The following is an 18,722-nucleotide window of genomic DNA, read 5'->3' on the forward strand; positions in this document are numbered from 1 at the left end:
GTGGTGAAGGGTCATGAAGCAGTGCCAGAAGATGATCTGCAGAAGGAAGTGAAGATCTGCCTGGAAAGTTTTAAAGGAAAGAAAAGGATGTAGGGCTGGAAATCATCTCATCCAGAATTCTCATTTTAATAAAGGGGACCCAGACACATAGAAGAGGAAGCAGATAGCAGGGCAGGGAGAGCTTGTGACTGGGGATTCTGGGTTATTTCTGCTTCATAAGCCTCTCTTTGACATGACAGTTGTTTTCAAGTGTTTGTAGAACCATAAATCATAGAGGCAACAAGACAGCCCCGGAGACCAGAACCTGGAACACTAGATGAAAGTTGCAGAGACATATTTTGGAAGGATCTGAAGGGAAGCACCTAGGTAAGCATTCTCCCCAAGTAGGAAGATGCCAAATCTCTCAGCCCAGGAAAGTACTTCATTTATCACAGTCGGAAAGTCATCTCGGTTTGCACATCACCTAGGTTCACGGGATCTCTAATCCAGCCCCTTCAATTTACAAATGAGGACATTGAGGACTAGGGAGTCCAAATAAACCCCTCAAGGGCTCTTTACGGATAGAAAAGCGTTTCAAACCTCAGCAACTAATGAGTGTAAAGCAAATTTGCACGAGTATTTGCTGTCTAAGAACGAGACTGCACTGGCTCTGAGATGCCTTCCGATCTCAGTACTGTCCATTCACTGAGAGGGCAGAAAGGATGAAATGGAATCCTTAAGAGATCGCTTTCTTCCTTCTGAGTCTGAGATTATGTATTTATACACGCTTCCAGGGCGAAGGGAAAGGTGTAGGAACCTGAAGTAGGAATGATTCAGGAGGAAAAGAAAAGAAAGGTCTCCCCTCTAAATCGAGCACAGAGAAACAGCTCTCACCCACGGTCCTTCTCATTTATAGATCCAAAAGGAGCAAGGTGTATGGCTTCGTGGCTTAGTTGGTAAAAGCGCCTGTCTCGTAAACAGGAGATCCTGGGTTCGAATCCCAGCGGGGCCTTTTTAGTTTTTTTAACTTAGTCATAGAGAATTTTGATTTCCAATTTGGCTAGAATATAAAATGAGTCAAAAGAAATAAAATAAATAAGATTGGAGAAGTAAATTGATTCCAATCTATTGAGGGATTAATTTCAAAGAAGTGTAAATTTTATTCACTAAACAAGGAGAAGCTATAGAGAAGATTTTGAAGCAAAAGCAAAATAAAGCCATATCCATAGGTAAAAAAGCCTATTCTATGAGTGAACAAGTTGTTAAGTGTCATTGTGATAGAATACTACTGTTCTATAAGAAATGACAAGCAGGGTGTTCTCAGGAAAACCTGGAAATACTTTCAAGAACTGATGCAAAGTGAAATGAGCAGAACCAGGGAACATTGTATTCAGTAATAGCAATGTTGTATGCTGACCTATGGTGACTAACTTAGCTGTTCTCAGTTATACAATGATCCAAGACAATTCTGAAGGACATATGATGAAAGAGCTGTGGTCCATCTCTAGAGAAAAAAATAGGAAGAGCCTGAATGCAGATCATAGATATTTTTTTCTTTACTTTTCTTGGGGTCTTTTTTGTCTTTTACAGCATGACATATGAAAATGTGTTTTGTATGACTACCCATGTATAACTATGTCAAATTGCTGACTTTCTCAATGGGAGAGGAGAGAGGGAGAGAATTTGAAACTCAAAATTTGAAAAATGAATGGTAAGATAGTTTTTATATGTAATTACAAAAAAAACAAAATATTAAATCAATATAAAGGAAAAGAAAGCTGAAAGAACAGATTGGGCACCAGCAAGCAGAAAGGACTGACATAAGACACCTGGAATGTTTCAAATGGATAAAAATAAGGTCCTGACTAAGGAAGTTGTTGTGGAACTACTGAGGAAAGGACAGAATCCAGAACTGTGGCAGAAATTAAATTGACAGAACCTGCTAACTAATTGGATGTGAGAGGTAAGAAAAAAAGAAAAGACTCAGAAGGTCAGTCCCAACTCCATTGCCAAAGACAGATCTCCTAGGTCTCTCAAATTTATAATTTTGGGACTCATCCTCTTTTAATCTTCAACATTAGTTAACAATATGTACTATCAACTTTTTTTTGCTTTTGAGACATTACCCCTCCTACTTCTCTATGACTCCATATCATGTGCTCTTCTCTCTTCTTTAATTTGGGTCTTTTCTCAAGGATAGGTCCTTAGTTATATTTGCTTTTCTCATCAAACCCTTATGTATTATCTCTACTATAGAAATGAGAGACCTGGTGAATGGTGGTGTCATGGAGAGAAAGCATGAAAAAAAAGTAAAAGCATGAGAAGAGGGGATAAATAAATAGAATGTTATAAGGGCTGTTTGGTTTACAATTGAAGGTTATCTAAATGATTATGTCTATAGACTATTAAAGATGTGGATCTAGGATTCAAAAGTACAGTAAATTGAATTAAATTGAACAAGTTATATATTAAGAACCTATTTACTGAATGCTTCATAACACTAGGAGCAGGTGATACAAGGTGTAACCCTGATTCAAAGGGTCAAATGTATGGGGCTCTCTCCTCACAGTGGAGACAAATTACTTAATGCATCAAGACTGAAAGAGGGGAAAAAATCCAGATCTCTTCTGACTTTTGGTTTAGAAAGAGAAATGTAAGATGTCAATCGCTTTTCAGATTGTTGGAAAGAAAGCCTCTTGGAAGAAGCTGACATGAGAGGAACTAAAAGTTTCTATCATGTTCCTATCCCTAGTTTTGTACACTAGAGGTTGGAGAATTTTCCCTTTGGATAAGATCTGGGACTCTCATTCCCAGTGGGAAAACTCATTCAATCTATGTTTTCTACTATATATTCATACTTTCTTTTTTTATTATCAATTTAAATAAGTTCTTTGATATTTGCTGAGTATTTTCATTGTGAATATTGTGAACTGGCATTGGATGGAAAGGGAGTCAAGATGTTAATGAGTATTGTTGAGATATTTAGCTTGAAGCCTAAGGATACTTTCTCTAGAGTCCAGACTAACAATATTTAAGAGAACAGATAGATTAGGTCAGTATCTTTTTTTCTCTGATGAGGGCAGAGTTGACAGCCCCTGGCCCCAACCTCCAGCTTCCCTTCCTATCAGGAATCAATGTCTCCCATGGAGAGATACCTGAGCTACATCAAGATAGTCACATTATAAAAGCCAAAAAAAAAAGGAGTTCCATATTGAGATTATATTCCACCCTGGCAAATAAATATGATATACACACCACGCACACACTTTTCTACAAGGTCCCTCTAAACACATTTGTAAGAAACAACCAAAGAGGTTTTTCTACAAATAGGAACAGACACATGTTTTATAATTTACTTCCTTTGAGAGTTGCCTGAGGCAATGAGGGTACAAGGGACCTTACTAGAGACACTCAATCAGAATGTATTAAAGACAGAACTAATATCCAAGTCTTTCTGAACCCTCTGCTAAAAAACCTATCTACCCACTGTAGCATGCTGCCTCCCAGACCAGCTAAATTCTCATTTCCCATCAGCTTCACTCTTTGGACTTGGACTTTACTATTATCATGCTTCCAGGAAACCTCTTCACTATTAAATTCATCATCCAGGGAGATTTGATCAGCTTTAGTATTCACCCCCTTTTTCATTACCTTCTGACCTTCTGATTTGGAGGGTTGAGCAAATAAATCTTCTCAAAGCCTCCATTTTAAGGAGAATTCAAAGACCAGTCAATTATTCATTTTTCACCAGCTGCAGGCATTAGTCTGGACTCCACCATGTTCTTGAACTGGATACCTCCTTTCTCATTCCCTCTTCAGTTTTTCTTTGTGTATTAGTGTTCCCCCACTAGACGAAAAACTCCTTACATACAGGGAAACCGCCTTTTTTTTTTAACCTGGCACATAGTAGGCACTTAATAAATGTTTCTTAACTGACTCTCCATCTGTCAATCAATTTGCATTTGTTAAGCATCTATTTGCTAAAAGAAAGACAGTCTTCCTGACCTCAAAGAGTTTACTGTCAAATGGAGGGAGACAACATACTAATAACCATGTACAAAAGATAAATTGGAAGTCAATTCAAAGGACTGGCACTAAAATTGAGGAGGACTGGGAAAGGCTTCTTGCAGAAGGGGAGACTTTAGCATTAGCAACAAAATAAATACTAAGTAATTTTGGCAAGAAGAAATATATATATATATATATATATATATATACATATATATATATATAATAAAAATATAAAGAAAGGTCTTTCTCAGGAAGAAGAATTTGAGTAATGTTACCTTAGTTCAAATGACAGAGGAGAGGAGACAGAACAATCCAGCTATAAGCAATAATCTGTGACATAAGAAACAGCAAGTCAGTCAATCATTTTGGATGGAATTTACAGTACTGGGAAAGAGAATAATTTGCAATAAACCTGGAAAGATAAGGTAGAGCCAAATGTAAAAAGACTTTAAATATGAAATAGAAATTGGATGTTATTACAGAAACAGTAGGGAGAGGGCAACTATGTGGTGTAGTGGATAGAGTACCAACCCTGGAGTGAAGAGAACCTGAGTTCAAATCTGGCTTCAGACACTTAATAATTACCTAATAATTACCTTCAGACACCTTAATAATTACCTGTGACCTTGGATGAGTCACTTAATCCCATTGCCTTGCAAAATCTAAAAAACAAGTTTTTTAAGGTAGGGAATTTATTGAAGATTCTTGAGAAGGGAATTATCATGGTCAGATTGCTTTAGGAATATCAGTTCTGACAACCATCAAAACTGAAGATAGATATTTGGGATTCCTCATGATAAAAGTTACAACCATGGGATTGTGGTCTTTCCTGACACTGACTGTAGAGATGATAACTCACCTTTAAAAGGAAGGAGTAAGAAAGCCTAAGAGACAATCATTCTGGGGCGGGGGGGGGGGGGGGGGATAAAGGAAATCATGTTTAGGGTGTTCTGAATTTCCTTAATGGAGTCTAGGTGGAATCATAACTATACCAGGTTAAAACAATATGGTCCAGTGTTTGGATCTGGAATAGAGGGGCTCCTCAGTAAATATCATAGAAGGGAGTAAAAATATAGCATCCTAGACCCCTAGGTCCAGTAGTGCTTCCTTCATAAATTAGAAAAGCCTAAGAAAGCAATAATCACAAGAGTGGAGATGGGGTGATGTGGGAAATAAATGATGGCACCTAACCAGAAATTAAAGTCTGAAACTGAAGAAAGCAGGTAATTCTGACCCCTTAACCACTACTGTTCATAGGAGATTTCTTCTAATTGTCCCAGAGTTTCTTCCCACCCAACCTTATCTTCTCAAGTAAAATTCATCATTACCTCAGTATGACATCTCAGGTTCCTCAAGCTTGAGAAAATGCTTCCATCTTCTCAAGATAATTAGATGATGCCCTAGAGAGTACCTGACAGTGTATTTCCAGAGATAAACAGACTATGGATATTCCCCAAGTCTAGTATTGTTCTCTGGAAAACAAGTTCAAGATCACAGCAAGGAACAGATGCACCTATAATGGAACTTTTAGTTCATGAGATTCACTGAGTTTGAGATGACAGTGCCAGTCAAGACAATAGTAGATGAATTGGAATGGGCTGAGGCCAAAAATGAGGTGCAAAGAAGCCTGTGTCTGTCACTAGTCATAATACCTACCAATTAAGTTGCCCTGGAATCTCCTGTTTCCATTTTTCTGAAGACTTAGTTTCCTTAGGCCCTGAAATTCCTAGAAATTTAACTCTGACCTTCAGTCTAAAGGTGGCACCTTGGTGACAGAGAATGAGGATCTGTAACCAGGATGTGTAAATAACATGGGTTTCCTTCTGAAGACAGTTGTATTTGGTTCAAGGGCTGTGGCTTACCTTGAAATCAAAGACTTCAAAGTCCAAAGATCCATCTACACCAAGTCTAAGGTTAGTTTGACTTTTTGATTTCTGAAACTCCTCCAACCCACTCTATTGGCTCTGATGTTGCTTCTTACCCTCACACACAGTCTTTAGGAAAAGTAAAAATTGACTCTCATATCCAGAAACTAAATTGATGGAAGGGTTAGACTTTTCTTCTATTTATGAGTATTCAGTCTGCATGAAGCCAAAGAAATGACCATCATGGTTCTCAAGCTAAAGATACGTTAACAATCCCCAGATCTTTAAAAGATGAGATTGTGCTATTTCAATCAACTCAAGAAAAAAGCACAAGACTGGAGGGCCACGATTGAATAAAATAAACATGAAGAAGTAAATGAAATAAATATGAATTTATTTACAATAGAAAATGAAGAATAAATGAATATTTATAATTAATTATAATAATAATTATAAATAATATATTCTGTTATAAATATTATATATTATATAAATATAATATAAGTAAATATAATACAAAGAAAGAAAAGAAAATGAAGAAAAGAAAGCAGAGAAAATCAATGAAACTCTACAAAAATACACATATCAGAAGGAAGTTCATTATTAATGGAAGTTGTTTTTGTTATTTTGTGATAACTACAATTTGGAAATCAAGGAGATGTCCATCAAGGGAGAATGGCTGGACAAACTATGGCATATGATTGTGTTGGAATATTATTGTACTATAAGAAATCATAATAAACAGGATGATTTCAGAAAAACTTGGAAAGATTTACAAGAACTGATGCAAAATGAAGCAAACATTGTATACTGTAATAACAATATTGTAGGATGAAGAATTCTAAATGACAACTATTCTTAGCAATACAATGATCTAAGATAATCCAAAAGAACTCATGATGAAACATGCTCTCTGCCTTCAGAAAAAGAACTGATACTGTCTCATACTAATTTTCTCTTCCTTCGTTCTTTTCTTTCCTTTTTTTACTAGTCTTCTTATACACAATGACTAATATGGAAATGTTTTATATAATTGCATGTGTATAACCTGTATCAGATTATTTGCCATCTCTGGGAAGGGGAAAGAGAGGGAAGGTTAGAATTTGAAACTCAAAGCTTAAAAAAAAAGGCAAATGTAAAAAATTGTTTTAATGTATAATGGGGAAAATAAAAAATTGAAAAGAAGTTCAAGAAAAAGGAATACAAGCAAGGAAGGCTTTATGAATAATATTAATTGGGGGGGGAAGGCAGTGGGTTTAAGTGACTTGCCCAGGGTCACACAGCTTGGTAAGTAGTGTCTGAGATCACATTTGAACTCCAGTCCTCCTGACTCCACTGTGCCACCTAGCTGTCCCCTGAAAATGTTAAATTGAACTTAAAAAGCTCTACCTAATAACTAGGTTTTCATTTTCAATCTTTTTTTCCCATTCTTGGTATATTGAAACCTTCATTTTTGTTTATATTTATTAGATAATAGCCAGCACTTTCATAGTCCTTTGAAATTTGCAGAGCATTTTGCAAATATCTCACTTGATCTTCATTTTTATAGAAGAGGAAACAGAGGTAACCAAAGATTTGCCCAGGGTCAGAAAGAGTATGAAACCCATTTTAAACTCAGGTCCCTAGTCATTGGTGCTTGCCACCTTCTTCTCCACTGTTTGACATTCTTGCCACATTTCCTGTCCAGATGAACAGTTCATAAGAAATATCTCACACTTAAGCATTCAACTTCATCATACTTGAAGGAACCCAAAGTTCCTCACATGTCCTTGTGTACTAATTTAATTGTAAATTAAGTGACAAGACCAGTCATTCATTCTCCATACTGAGTTTTTCCTAGGTGTACACAAGGAGAAAGGATTATATTTTACCTTCATTGGGTTAAGATTCAAGCATCAAAGTCTGCCTCTCATTAGTTAAACTATTGCTATTTCACCATCTGAGTTAATACCAAAGACCACAGGAAGATGACTGCAGTCTCATAATGGCCCAACTCAAACACTATCCCTGACCCTTAAGAGCTTAAAATCTACTTCAGGGAAGATATAAGGCCAATTCTCAGAGAAAAGCAAGAAAAAATAGATTCTAGTGAGTGCCCTAATAAAGAATAAATCCAAAGTGCTTTGAAGATTGGAAGAAAGGATGAATCACATATTCTTAAAAAGATATAGGATGACTCATTAAAAGAAAAAAATGTTCTTGGTGTTCTGATCAAAATAATATATGTGATAAATGTGGCATTAGAGCTAGGACTTGGTAGGGTTTTGTTAGGCCCTGTTGTTGGCAGAGTGGAATCTATGAGGACTTATAGGTGGAAGAAGCATCCAAAGAGAAGATACAACTTCCTGCTTGGCCTTTCCTTCCCAACCTCAACTCAGATTCACTTTGTTCTTTTTTTTTGCCTATTGCCATAGGCCTAGACAACACACACACACACACACACACACACACACACACACACACACACACACACACACATACACACACACACCTTGATTGCTCCCCTTGGTGACTGCTCAGGAGATGGAATCTCAGAAATTTTAGGAAAGACAAAGCAAAGAAGACCTTCCTCAGGTCCACTGAGTCACATTCCTGCTGGTAAAACAGACCTGAGAGCATGCCTCTGACCTACTCCAAGGAAGTAATGTGAGATGATAATAGTGAGGGTGCGGTCCCAAGTTGTCCCAGTGTGAAAGTAAACCTCCATAGGCCCCAACTAAGCCCATATTTGGGGTTTTCTTAGCAAAGATACTGGAGTTGTTTACCATTTCCTTCTCCTGTTCATTTTATAGATGAGGAACTGAGGCAAAGTGTTAAGTGACTTGCCCAGAGTTACCTAGCTAAAAATTGTCTGAGGTTGAATTTGAACTCTTTCCAGGTCCCGGTGCTCCATCCTATGTGCACCAATGTTCCCATTGCTTGTGGGATGGGGGGGGGGGGCAGAAAGAGAGAAGCTAAAGGTAAATTAGGAACCACAGGGAAGGTTTCTGGGACATATATCATAGTTCCTTAGAGAAATGTTAATCTTGGGTGGCTAGGTGGCACAGTGAATAAAGCAATGCCCTGGAGTCAGTAGGACCTGAGATCTAATCCAAGCTCAGACACTTGTGTGGCCTTGGGCAAGCCACTTAACCCCATTGCCTTGCCAAAAAAAAATATTACAGAGAAATGTTAATCCTTCAGAAATGGTCATCAAGACAATTAGATCAGGAAATTTCTGAGGACAGTTAGGAAAGTTACCCTCCCTTTGTGTGACCTCCCCCTCACACATTTAGGTCATCAGATCAAGACCCCCATCCTTTCCCCCCTTGACCTGAGTGAACTGTGGTGATCTATTCTAGCTCTTTCTCTCTCTCTCTCTCTCACTTGGTATTTTTCTCTTCTTTCCCAATGTGCCCCACTTGTTTCAGGTCTGTCTATTTGATTCTCTTCTCAATTTCTTTAGGCACTTTCAGAAAGAATCTGTGCCTTCCTAGTTCTTCAGTGAGCAGATGATATCCATTACACAAGACCTATGGACAGGAAGTTCCACATATTTGAGCAAAAGAGAAGAGAACTGGTTATCAAGTGTCTTATCCTCATATTTGCCATTAGAAATGGTCCAAATACATTTTTTGTGAAAAATTCACTTGATTATACACCAGACTCTTTACCTTTCCCGTGTAAAATTCCCTCATGTATACAAAGGATACCTACCTTAGGTGACCAGATGGTCATGTGGTTAGAGTGATAGACAGTGAATCCATTATATTTTGGAAACCTGGTTGAGGTTCAGCTTCCTATCAAACCCAAGGTACCCAAAGATTGAAATTGAGAATAAATATGCCTTTGAAAATGGGAGTCATCAGCTAGATACACATCTCATATCACTTTTTCCTGGAACATGAAGAAAGGGGCTTGACTGGCCAATGCTCACCACTAACTACACTGGAAATGAATCAAAATTGGAGAATGCATGCATCAATTCTGCTACCTCTAACATGCTAGGCCAGCATTTCACCATCTAAAAAAATGATTACAAACCAAATAACTGGTTCCCAAAGTATTCTGAACAGTTTTTAGAAGGCTAAACACCTCTAATGCTTGAGGGGGCTGCCTGCCTCTGAAAACCTAAGATCAAAAGATGACTTCATTGCAGTGGAGTGACAAGACCAGAGACAGGAAGGAAAGATTGGAGGCAAGGTTTCTGAAGACAAATATAAGACAGAGCAGAAGACAGGCTTGAAAAGAAAAACAAGCAGAGCAGCCTGTTCCACCCCCACCTCCCTGTTTTTCACCATGCCTGCTCTTTAGTACTCTTGCTCAGGTAACAATGGCCTCTCTCCTAGTTAAAAGAGTTGACAAACTCAGCAGGATGAAAGGCAAAGTTTTTTCTAGGGTCTGAAACAACAATACTGATAAGAGGCCCCAAGCTCAAACTATTCAGTCTACTGACTTGCTTTGTGCAGACATTCCCTGGCCAAAGAACTATTCTCATTTTGGCTGTAAAATTCTATAGTCTTCTGCTCATTTAAGGCACAGTGTGATGGATATATTACCATTAACCTTGAAAGAGGATATTTGTTCCTGCCTAGGAGCCAGTAGAATGGAAATTGTCTATGGGCAGAGACTGCTTCATTTTGATCTTTTAATCCACAAGGGGAATTGTTCAAAATAGACGATTCATAAATTCTTGTTGAATTTCATGGCATCAGATCATGGTCAAGATGACAGAGGAGAGAGTCTTCACTTGGTCTTTACCCAGATTCCTGGATCCCAAGATAAGACTGGAGGGGAGAGAGAAAAGAAAAAGAAAAGCCAGCTAGAATTCTAAACCAGGACCTTCTGCTTAGGAGGTGAGTATTTTAACAAGGTTTGGACCAGGCATCAGGAGTAACTCAAGTGACCAGGAGAGAAGGCTGACCTTCCTTTTCCAGTTATTTTGGAGTATCATTTAAGGAGAGGAATGACACAGAGGAAGGAGAGCAAATGTTGGTGACAGTCAGAATTTTCTCTCTAGGAGCTGCATCAGTTCTGCCTGGTGTCCAATCTCTTTGCAGGGGCTGACTCCTAACCAACCTGCCAGCTGTCCTGAGAATTTATCAGTTGTGTTTCTCCTAACTAAGCCTCTGAGCACAAAACTGTCTATGAAGAGCTTGTCCTATTTATCAGACTTTCTTTCAACTATGAGTTCCTTGGGATATGATTCTTGAAAGCCATTCTAGTGAGTCACAAACTTAGACAGATTCTACCATTCTGGCAAGACTTCATCTTTGCTTCTAGGATCTTTGACTCATCCTCCACTTATTTTTCCATTAATTTGGATGGGGGGAGAGAGAGAGAGAGAGAGAGAGAGAGAGAGAGAGAGAGAGAGAGAGAGAGAGAGAGAGAGAGAGAGAGAGAGAAAGAGAGAGAGAGTGTTTAGAGCTCAACATTTTTTTTAATGAATGATTGAAAGGTTGGCTAGGTGGCACAGTGGACAGAACACTGGCGCTAGAGTCAGGAGTACCAGAGTTCAATTCAGCCTCAGATACTTAATAATAGTAATAGTAATTACATAGTTCTGTGACCTTGGGCAAGTCATTTAACCCACTGCCTTGCAAAAACAAAAAAAAATTAATGAAAACTGTTTTACATGTAATTGGGAAAAACAAAATATTTTAAAACATTTTCACTTGCTTGCAAACAGCTAGACTTGGCCAAGGGAATTTGCCACTTGTCTCACAGAAATTCTCTTTTCTCCTCTCCTTCCACTAAAGGTATCATACCCATACCCTTACCTGCAGGTACTCTGTCCAAAGGAATGTAAATTTTGATTGCTGAAACCTTGGGGTTTACTAACTAGAATTCTTTCTTGACTCCAGACTCCAGGGTTAGTGTTCTATCTACTGCACCACCTAAGCTGCTCTAGATTTCTTAATCTTAAGAACCAGGCCTTAAATTCAAATCACTCAGACTCTTTTTGATTAGTCAACAATAGGTTTCTGCCCAAGCCCACAAGATGATGATATTTGTTCTTCTCAAAAAAGACCATAACATCAGGGAGGTGATGCCATGACATGCACGTGAACTGGATTTGAATTGGGGGGGGGGGGGGGTTGCTGAATCACCAGCCTCAATTTCTCCTCCTGAGCCATTTGAGTACAGTAGCCAGATATGTATCAGGACAACTGGAGATGGCCCTAGATGCAAGGCAATCAGAGTTAAGTGACTTACCCACACAGCTAATAATTGTGAAGTATCGTGAAGTATCCTATCCTCCAGACTCCAAGACCAAAGAGATATCCACACTTTTATAAGGTCTGGTAACTAACAGGATACAAGAGGTGAGGTAGGAAAGGCTTAACGATAAATCCATTATTGGTTCCAGAAACAAAGAATGAAAGCAGGAGTAGCCCATGTTATGAAAGAAGACATAAGCCAAAAAGAAAAAAAACATAAAAAATAATATGAAAAGATAATATGCTTAGATCTGCATTCAGACAATTCTTTCTTTAGAGTCAAATAGCATGTTTTATCATGAGTCTTTTGGAATTGTCTTGGATCATTGTATTACTGATTATTATACAATATTGTTACTGTTCTGGTTCTGCTTGATGCAGGGGAAAGATAAAGAGAATTGTGAATGTAGAAATTGAGTGGAGATATAAATTGACTACCATCTACTCTTGAGATATAAATTGAATAGAAGTAGAGAATTATAATTCTAACAGAAACAATTTGTAATCTCAATTTGGGTAGAGATTACCATTACCATTGATTTATTGTTTAATGTAAAATTTTTATACTGATCTCCTTAGGCTTTACCCTCTACCTAATTTCCAGTCCAGTACAGGGGAAGGGAGTTCATCCTCTGGATGAGAGGCAAGACATAAAAACCTGGATTGGACTAGAGCTCAGGGCTGCAGTCTTCTCTGACCTGTGGCCCTGCTAACACCTCCCTAGCCCTTCCTATGTCTTGTAACTTTTTGAATAAATTTTGTTTTATTTCCACCCTTGCTTTCTGAAGTCTGAATAATGTTTCCTTATAAGCAGAAGAACTGAGCTCAAGTAGCCAGCAGCTACATGCTCACTTCATTTTTCATTAGTTCACATAAATCTTTTAAGATTTTTCTGTAATTTTCCTTCTCATCATTTCCTATAACACAATAGTATTTCATTATAATCATATACCATTTGGTCAGTCAATCCCCAATTGATGGAGATTCCCTCAATATCTACTTATCAACATGAAAAAGAGCTGCTATAAATATTTTTGTACAGATGAGTCCTTTTCCCTGTTTTAATAAGTCTTTAGGATTCTGATCTGGTAGTGATATTACTGGGTCAAAGGTTATACATGGTTTTAGAGCTCTTTGGGCATAATATGAAATTGCCAGCGTCCTAATTTTACCATATCTCTTCAAACAGTTATCATTTTCCTTTGCTGTTATGTCAATCTGATAAGTGTGGGATGACACATTAGAGTTGTTTTAATTTATACCACTCTAATCCAGCCCTTGGGCTAAATAAGGCCAGAGAAATCATTTGTTCTTGTGCCACAGCAATTGCAGTTGGGACATGAAATTCATTAAATCTAGGAGCTTTTTAGGAGTGAATTAATAAAATGTTTGACCAACTATAATAGGCTATAAAAAATAAAGTTGATCATTTTGTATGGCCCTCAGGTGATGTTATAAGTATTATGAGGGGCAAAAGTGCTGACTTTTCAGAAACATAGTGCTAAATTAGTCTAAGCCATAGGCCTCAGTTTCTATTTCTCAAGAATCAGGTGAGCCTGAGAACCTGGATCTCCGGCTAGAAAAATTATGTCACCATAACCATATAAGATGTGAACAAAGACATACCCTCCTGGGAAAGCTTAGGTACACCTCCCTTCTCTTCGGACCATCAAATTTGACCAGTTGTTGTAAAGGGCAGCAGAAAAGAGGAGGGGGAATGGGTTGTGGTTTTCGTGGTTTTTTAACCCTGCTTCAGCTTCTGTAATTCAGCTTTTCCTGCTCTCTCTTTTATAGAGAGTTAGGAACTGCCCTGCTCCTTTCAAGAACCAAATTAAATTTTAACTCTTTGCTGCCACTTTGAGAGGACTCTGAGTAGTCATTTTGGGTTAGAGTTTTTGCCCTTGGCAGAAAAAGTTTACCCATCTGTGTAATCTAATCAATAGTGATTTAGAGCAATTTTTCAAATGACTATATAGCTTTCATTTCTTCTTCTGAAAGCAGCCTGCTCATGTCCTTTGACCATTAACTATATTCTTATTAATTTTTATTTATTAACTTGATTCTTATAAATTTGTTCTCTGTTCCCTTTATATTTGAGAAATGAAACCTTTATTGGAAATAGTTGGGGGGGGGGGGGGGATTCCCAGATTTGTACTTCTGATTTTGATTGCATTGATTTTGCTCATGCAAATTTTTAAAAATTTATTATAACTTAAATTGTTTTAATCTTCATAGTGCTCTCTATCTTTTGTTTCTCAATAATTTTTTTTCCTTCTCTATGGAACTGAATAAATAAGTGAAATTAAATACAATTTTTCCTTTTGTTTACTGAATGAATTCAGGAACACCAAAAAAACTGGAGGACAGATTTGAACTTATGCTAATTTGAACTATCCTAATATGGATAGTGAAGACTCTAAGACTGGTGCTAGTAAAAGCAAATGAGATTATATTTTTCATTTGTTTAAGTCCCTGGCTCTTTTGGATGAATAATCAAAAGGTAGTCCAACTTTTGTTGGGTCTCTGGTATATATATAAAGGTTGTTGGGGTAGGGGAATAGAGTGAGAACAGATTCAATAGTTTTACTCCCTGTAGCTATGATTTTCAATCTTTTTGCTGTTTGACAGATCATATTCCAATTTAAGGGAACTTCCAGTTGATAGGAAAAATATTGGGCAAAGAAATATGTCTTATAGTTATTCATCTGTTCCCTCTGCCCTAAACCATATACCTTATATTAACACTGACCCTGCCCTTATCTCATTACCCAAGCCATAAGAAGAGGCCAAAGAACTTATACTAAAGTATCTTGACCCTTCCTGGCTAGGACTCCCTAAACTCTAGCCCTCCAGAGGAAACAAGCCCCAATCAACAAAACAATGAATTCCTGGCTTAGTCAGAAAGGATTTAAGTCTTCGACCTACCACAAATTATCTGCATTTCCTTATTTACATCATCTCTGCTCTCTGAGTTACTGCCCCCATTAATATATATCTAAATTACCTAAACTTCCTGCACCTTTAAAAACTCAACTCACTCCTGATTTGAGTTGCTTTTCCTCCTGTGAAACTAGCCCACTTTGGAGTATCATGAACCCTTGGTCCTATGCCCTTCTTTACTATGTATCACCTACTGGCTCAACTCGATTTGAAAGGCAGCCCATTCTGTGGATTGTGTGATCTCCAGAACTATACTGCTCCTATTAGATTGTTCTTTCCTTTAGCTCCCTTCTCTGCTTAGGAATCTATGGTTTCTGCCTCTTAGTACCTTGCCCTTTAGGTCACAATTGATTAGGGATCAGTGGTTTTCTGTCTTCACTTTAGTCTTTTTTTTTCCCCTTAGCAAGCTGTAAATTTTTGTAATAACTGATGAGCTTTTAGTAGCAACTTATGAACTTTTTGTAGTAACTTGTAAACTATTGCAGCAACCTGAGGTTTAAAACTTAACCCTTTTCTTATTCTCCTGAGTCATGGAGCCTGAAGAGTTTGTCACCCAAAACAAGCCACAGTTGTCTCAAGGATCTCCCTACCCCAGTAGCTCTGGCAGCAATATTATATGTGCTGTATTATTGTGAGGAAATCATTTAATAAAGTTAAAGGTACTACATAAATGTAAGTTGTGACAATTTTCCACCTGATAAAGCAATTCTACATTCCCATGTTCTTTGAGAATTCTTTCAAGGTGAGTGAGATAATTTCTGGTGAAGTCCTCTTGATACAGGGGAAAGATGAAGAGAATTGTGAATGTAAAAATTGGGTGGAGAGGTAAATTGACCACCACCTACTCTTGAGATGTAAATTGACTAGAAGTAGAGAATTATGATTGTAACAGAAACAATTGTTATCTTAAAAGCTGCTTGGGTAGAGACCCCCCCATTTTTTTTAATTTTTAAAGATTTTATTTGAATTTTGAGTTTTACAGTTTTTCTCCCAATCTTACTTCCCTCCCCCCACTCATGGAAAGCAATCTGTCAGTCTTAATTTTGTTTCCATGTTGTACATTGATCCAAATTGAGTGTGATGAGAGAGAAATCACATCCTTAAGGAAGAAACAAAAAGTATAAGAGATAACAAGATCAGACAATAAGATATCTGGTTTTTTTCTAATTAAAGGGAATAGTCCTTGAACTTTGTTAAAACTCCATGGTTCTTTATCTGGATACATATGGTATTCTCCATTGCAGACAGCCCAAAATTATCCCTGATTGTTGCACTGATGGAACTAGCAAGTCCATCAAGGTTGATCATTGCCCCCATGTTGCTGTTAGGGTATACAGTGTGTTTCTGGTTCTGCTCATCTCACTCAGCATCAGTTCATGCAAATCCCTCCAGGCTTCCCTGAATTCCCATCCCTCTTTGTTTCTAATAGAACAATAGTTCTCCATGCCATACATATACCACAGTTTGCTAAGCCATTGCCCAACTGAAGGACATTTACTTGATTTCCAATTCTTTACCACTACAAACAGGGCTGCTATGAATATTTTTGTACAAGTGATGTTTTTACCCTTTTTCATCATCTCTTCAGGGTATAGACCCAGTAGTGGTATTGCTGGATCAAAGAGTAACAACATTTTTGTTGCCCTTTGGGCATAGTTCCAAATTTCTCTCCAGAAAGGTTGGATGAGTTCACAGCTCCACCAACAGTGTAATAGTGTCCCAGATTTCCCACAACCCTTCCAACAATGATCGTCATCCTTTCTGGTCATGTTGGCCAGTCTGAGAGGTGTGAGGTGGTACCTCAGAGAAGCTTTGATTTTCATTTCTCTAATAATGATTTAGAGCAATTTTTCATATGACTGTGGATTACTTTGATCTCCTCATCTGTAAATTGCCTCTGCATATTCTTTGACCATTTGTCAATTGGGGAATGACTTTTTTTTAAAAAAAAATGACTCAGTTCTTTGTATTTTTTAGAAATTAGTCCTTTGTCAGAAATATTAGTTGTAAAGATTGTTTCCCAATTTACTACATTTCTTTTAATCTTGGTTACAGTGGTTTTATCTGTGCAAAAGCTTTTTAATTTAATGTAATAGAAATCATCTAGTTTGTTTTTGGTGATGTTCTCCATCTCTTCCTTAGTCATAAACTGCTCCCCTTTCCATAGATCTGACAGGCAAACTAGTCCTTGATCCTCTAATTTGCTTATAGTATTGTATTTTATTTCTAAATGCTGTAACCATTTGGATCTTATCTTGGTAAAGGGTGTGAGGTATTGGTCTAATCTAAGTTTCTTCCATACTAACTTCCAATTTTCCCAGCAGTTTTTGTCAAAGAGAGAGTTTTTATCCCAATAGCTGGACTCTTTGGGTTTATCAAACAGCAAATTACTATAATCATCTCCTGCTTTTGCACCTAGTCTATTCCACTGGAGACCCCCCCCCCCCCCATTCTTGATGTACCATTGACTGTTTAATGTAAAATTTGTCTTCACCCTGTACCTAATTTCTGGTCCACTGAGAGAAAGGGAGTTTACCTTTTGCCCTCCGGATGAAAGGCAAGACATAAGAACCTGGGTTGGACTCTAGCTCAGGGCCATAGTTTTCTCTACCAACCTGTGGCCTAGCCAAATGCTGCTTGGCTGTGCTTTTATCTCTCTCTCTCTATCTCTCCCTAGCCTTTCCTATGTCTTGTAATCTTTTTAATAAATTTTTGTTTTATTTCCATCTTTACTTCCCTGGGTCTGAATAGTGATTCCTCATAGGCAGCAGCCAACCACTACACTCTCACGGTTATTTACTTTTTTCAAGAAAAGGACAGACTTGTACCCTTTGATCCAGCAATACCACTACTGGATCTATACCCTGAAGAGATGATGAAAAAGGGTAAAAACATCACTTGTACAAAAATATTCATAGCAGCCCTGTTTGTGGTGGCAAAGAATTGGAAATCAAGTAAAGGTCCTTCAATTGGGGAATGGCTTAGCAAACTGTGGTATATGTATGTCAAGGAACACTATTGGTCTATTAGAAACCAGGAGGGATGGGAATTCAGGGAAGCCTGAAGGGATTTGCATGAACTGATGCTGAGTGAGGTGAGCAGAACCAGAAAAACACTGTACACCCTAACAGCAGCATGGGGGTGATGATCAACCTTGATGGACTTGCTCATTCCATCAGGGCAACAATCAGGGACAATTTTGGGCTGTCTGTAATGGAGAATACTATCTGTATTGAGATAAAGAACCATGGAGTTTGAACAAAGTTCAAGGACTGTTCCCTTTAATTTAGAAAAAAAAGATATCTTATTGTCTGATCTTGCTATCTCTTATTCTTTTTGTTTCTTCCTTAAGGATATGATTTCTCTCTCATCACACTCAATTTGGATCAGTGTACAACATGGAAACAAAGCAAAGACTGACAAATTGCTTTTTGCCGGGGCATGGGGGAAGTAAGATGGGGGGGAATGTAAAATAAATAAAATCTTTAATAAAAAAAAGAAAAAAGAGAACCTGTTTTGTTTTGCTTTAAGAGAATGAGATGTCAGCATGGAAACCTTGTGTTTCATGCAGGTTAAGAGTTTATTTTTAATTTTCATCCATATGCAAATGTATTTTTTAAGTTACAAAATTTCCTTCCACCCTCCCTTCCCACCCCCCTTCCCCTCAGTGGCAAATGGTCAGGTTAGCATTGTACATACATACATATTTTGATAAAAATGTTTACAG

General features: G+C 37.8%; 1 non-coding gene across 1 annotated transcript; it reads left to right on the forward strand.

Annotated features, from left to right (window-relative positions):
* Positions 1-917: 917 nt before the first annotated feature.
* TRNAT-CGU (transfer RNA threonine (anticodon CGU)) lies at positions 918-991 on the forward strand. The gene has a single exon. It is a non-coding gene; the product is annotated as a tRNA-Thr (tRNA).
* Positions 992-18,722: the final 17,731 nt, after the last annotated feature.

This window comes from Macrotis lagotis, chromosome 3, assembly GCF_037893015.1.
Source record: "Macrotis lagotis isolate mMagLag1 chromosome 3, bilby.v1.9.chrom.fasta, whole genome shotgun sequence".
NCBI classification, from domain to species: Eukaryota; Metazoa; Chordata; class Mammalia; order Peramelemorphia; family Peramelidae; genus Macrotis; species Macrotis lagotis.